This window comes from Zea mays, chromosome 1 (genome assembly GCF_902167145.1).
Source record: "Zea mays cultivar B73 chromosome 1, Zm-B73-REFERENCE-NAM-5.0, whole genome shotgun sequence".
Lineage (NCBI taxonomy): Eukaryota > Viridiplantae > Streptophyta > Magnoliopsida > Poales > Poaceae > Zea > Zea mays.
The window spans coordinates 245,926,680-245,931,159 of NC_050096.1; the positions used below are offsets into that span (position 1 = coordinate 245,926,680).

Consider the following 4,480-nt stretch of genomic DNA (forward strand, 5'->3'; position numbering starts at 1 on the left):
CTCTGTCGTACCATAGTGCCCCTCTGTTGGTTCGTTGGCTGTGCTCGTACTCGTCACGAGCTCTCGGAGCCGAGCTAGGAGAAACAATCCATCCCCACTCGTCGAGTGCTCCCCGGCCGATGTGCTCGCCTGCGTGCGCCTGCATGGTACCAGATCAGGGAATAAAATTCTCTGCAGCGGTGATGTACGCAGTCACCCTGCGGCACCACTTAGATGAATGACACGTGTCTGTCTTCACATCTCAAAGCCGCTCGTCCAGACGTCCTGGCTCTTTGCCTTAAGGAACGACCGACTCGATTAGCCGTGTCATCAATGGCTCGATTAGCCAGTATCATTAGCTATTGATTTTGGACGCGTGTGCTTAGTGCCGCACAGATGATGGCGTGCGTCGCTGTAGAGAATTTTATTCCCCGGATCAGTGTCTGCTACGTACCAGCTTCCCCGTGGCTGCAATGGATCTTGCCGCGCCAATGTCCCCTGGCGGCCCATGACGGGCCCAATCCACTAATCTCTATTCCGTTTCCGCTTGTTGGGGTTCTATCGCTCAACCCCGCCGCAAGTGCATACACAGCGCCTCCATACCATACCCGTCCCCGCCGCCCGGTGAGATGCCGAGGCGCGAGCGCGACCTGCCGCAGCAGGCCTGACCTCGCGTATCTCTCAGGAGTCAGGACTCCTGAAGATCAGTTTCGTGCCTTACCTCGAGAGCGCCTCCTGAAGGTCAGTTTCACTTCGACCCACCACTGATCCCCCGCTTCTCTGCTCCAGTTCTAGCCACTTGCCGGTTTCGTGCACTAGAGCCCATGAACAGATTGGCGTCGACGAGATTCACGGCCGCCCTTACTCGAAGCGTCCTTCCCCAGTGCCGCCGCCCAATCGGCCGCGCCCTGTGCTCCGGCGCGCCGCAGAACGGCGAGATGGAGGCCGCGGTGCGAGAGGTCGTGTGCTTCGGTTCCGGAAGCCTCGACGAGGTGGGGAGCAGGCTGGACCGCCTGGGCGTGGCCGTCTCGCCGCACCTGATTGGGCGCGTGATCGACTCGTGCGGCGAGACGGGCGGAGGCTCCGGCAGGAGGCTGCTGCGCTTTTTGGCGTGGTGCCGGTCCAAGCACTCCGGGGTGTTAGGGGAGGAGGCGCTCGACAGGGCGATTGGGGTGCTTGCACGGGCTGGGGACCTTACCGCGATGAGAATCGCCATTGCTGATGCTGAGAAGGACGGGCGGAGGATGGCTCCCGAGACATTTTCCACCGTGATCGACGCACTTGTCAAGGCAGGCAGGGAGGATGAGGCTGTTCGGCTGTTTAGAGGCTTGGAGAGGCAGAGATTGCTGCCTGAGTGCGGCAGCAGGGTAGGAGGCCATGGCGTATGGTCGAGCAGCCTTGCCATGGTCCATGCATTGTGTAAGAGAGGCCATGCTCGCGAGGCACAGGGTGTTGTGTGGCACCATAAGAGCGAGCTCTCGGCAGAACCCATGGTTAGCATCGTTGAGCGTAGCCTCCTCCATGGTTGGTGCGTTCACGGGAATGCTAAGGAGGCTCGGAAAGTCCTCAATGAAATGAAGTCTTCAGGCGTTCCGTTGGGCTTGCCATCATTCAATGAATTTCTCCATTGCGTGTGCCACAGAAACCTTAACTTCAATCCCTCTGCCCTTGTCCCAGAGGCTATGGATATATTAACAGAGATGAGGACCTGTGGTGTTCCCCCAGCTGCTTCTAGTTTCAACATATTACTTTCATGTTTAGGCCGAGCAAGAAGAGTGAAAGAAGCTTATAGAATCTTGTACTTGATGAGAGAAGGAAAAGCAGGGTGCTCCCCTGATTGGGTTAGCTACTATCTTGTGGTTAGAGTCCTCTATTTAACAAGGAGAATTCTTAGAGGGAAGAGGCTTGTAGATGCTATGCTTGAAAGTGGAGTTCTTCCTACTGCTAAGTTTTTCCATGGTCTTATAGGCATCCTTTGTGGAACAGAGGAAGTTGACCATGCTCTTGATATGTTCAAACTTATGAAGAGGTGTGAGTTAGTGGATGCTCGTATATATGACCTGCTTATAGAAAAGCTTTGTAGGATTGGTAGATTTGAAATTGGAAGAGAGCTGTGGGATGAAGCTACAAATAGTGGTCTTGTATTAGGATGCTCACAAGATCTGCTCGATCCCTTGAAGACAGAGGTATTCAGACCAATCTGTCCAGCACAAAGATTAAGCCCTCAGAACTATAAACGCTTGGCCTGGAAAAAGAAGGTTACTGCTGTTGGAGTCAAAAAGGACATTGCTATCTCAGCCTCAAGGAAGAAGTCGGGAGTGTAGGTAATATTGAATTTGTTAGCTTGAGCAAATCTTGTTATTGGTCTTCGAATTTTGTGATGATGACCTGTGCTAGTTCAAATGTTAAAAGCATCCTAGGACTAGCAGCTATGGTAAAAGGCATGGAACCTGTAGTCTAGAGCATTTTTTGGTAGTTTTGAAACAGCTGTTGAACACTAGATTGAAATGATCTCAATTTGTCTATTACATTTGTTGTTCTCTTTTTAATGTCTGTTTGGCATCGTTTAAATTTATTTTTTACTTCATCCATTGTAGCTTTGTTTCAAGTGGTTATTAGGCTTCATAGATATATCTCAGCCTCTCAGGAGCAAGAACAAGATTTTGGGGCAGAAGGGGTGAGCCAAGAGTCAATATGGAGTTGCTGCTTTTCTTTTTGCTTGCTTTATAAATAGTTTGTTTGCTTCGATATTTGTGGGATGAAAATGTTTATTCAAAGAGTGCTTTTGAAAGAAGGATCGACACCCATCGTTGGACTCAAAGTTGACTCTAAAGCACTTAAATTCTGTTAGTCTCTAACCAACATGTTATAATCAGATTGTCTTTTATTCATGTATAAAAAAATCTACTTTTATTTGTATGGGAAATGCCAATCTCGGGACGGTTACTTATTTTTTTGTCTTACTTTTGTACAGACAAAGAGTTCAATTTGTGCCAAAGGTATAAATTATTGATTAAGTTGTTATGATGAGTTGCGAGACATGGCCTGAACAGTATAACATCTGGTTTTTCTGAGGTATAGCTTAGTATGGTATATGAGTATGGTCTTTTCCATGTGCAGGAAGCTCGTGCATCACAAAAGCAAGAAGGCTTGGTGTTCCTACTCCTGTACTTTATGCTGTGGATCCACTTCTGCATACTTTGACAGTATGTGGATGGCTTGTCTGTCAAGGATATACTTCTTGGTTTTGGTTCAGATGGGGTTAACGAGGAACGCCTGGATGATATTAGTATCACACAGATAGGAAACGTCGTCGGCAAACTACATGATGGAGGCCTTGTTCATGGTGATTTAGAACTGTAACAATTAATTGGTGGTGGGTACAATATCCTTTTTGTCAACGCCTTCTATTTAATGTGTCCACTTTATTGTGCTATGAAGTCAAGTTTATGATTTGTAACTTATATATGTTAGTCTTGACAGGTTCTTATTGATTTCGGTCTGAGTTTTATATAAATAATTCCCGAGGGCGAGGACAAAGCGGTGGACCTATATGTGCTAGAGAGAGCTTTGATCTCCATGCATTCGTCCCGTGGGGATGTGGTGAGGAGACTGCATAAATTGGCATCCAAGTTGTCTTTTGCTGATTATATGCATACATTGATTCCTTTATTCGGTGACTTTATTTTGGGGAGGCCAATGACGTATACGGGTTACGGTTACATAAGCAGCCAACAATATTGGATTCATCAGTAATTGAAATGTCTGGTCAATATTTGGGTTTGCTTGAGCTTGGCTGTTATTCCGCACTTGGGTCCGACTAATCTGTGCCAATGTTTTCTGGCTATATACAACACAAAACTAGTCCATCCGCATCGTGGATTTGTTATTTTTTTCCTTTCGTCCGTGGCATCTTGTTTCCCATGGTTTTTATGGTGGCTTGGTTGTGTTAATCATGCCTTGGCAGACTTCCTTGTATGGGGGGGTAACAGAAAAGGATTCGAAGCAGTGGTGCTCCACCCAGAACAAGGCTGGCTCAAGGTATGGCGTGGTCCTGGCCCTGTGGCAGCGCATGGCCTTTGTTGCTGTCTTACGTATGTCAAATAATACTTGTGCCTGTAGTTAGTTTGTCAGTTAGCGTCGCATTGTTATAGGAGCTTTCTGTTAGCCATGCACAAAGGGAGAGCCTGGTCGTGCGATCGTGTGCGCAGTCCGCACGACCGGCGCGTCGCACGCTGTGACTGAGGTGAGTGGGATGGCACTCAACGATGAGGGGCATGGCGTGCAAATCAGGGTAATCGTGCCCCACATTTCTTTTTCCTTTCTTTAAGCGGTAAACTGTCGGGTTGTAATCTCATGGTCTGTACACGTCTCTTTATATACAGAGAAATAGAGTTAGAAAAGCTGTTGGTTGTTCACAGCACCAAATCAGAGTGTGCCTACTTGTGTTCGTGTGTGTGTGCGTGAGTCTTTTCTGTGACCAGCAGGGTGAGCTCGCCGG

At 48.2% G+C, this 4,480-nt stretch overlaps 1 pseudogene across 2 annotated transcripts; it reads left to right on the plus strand.

Moving 5' to 3' along the window:
- Positions 1–571: 571 nt before the first annotated feature.
- LOC100304347 (Pentatricopeptide repeat-containing protein pseudogene) lies at positions 572–3,889 on the plus strand (annotated as a pseudogene). Of its 2 annotated transcripts, NR_159409.1 has the most exons (3): positions 784–2,303; positions 3,100–3,355; positions 3,463–3,889. The product of NR_159409.1 is annotated as a Pentatricopeptide repeat-containing protein pseudogene, transcript variant 2 (transcript). The 2 variants fall into 2 exon arrangements; NR_159408.1 differs by having other exon boundaries at positions 572–2,303; positions 3,100–3,493.
- The last annotated feature ends 591 nt before the right edge of the window (positions 3,890–4,480 follow it).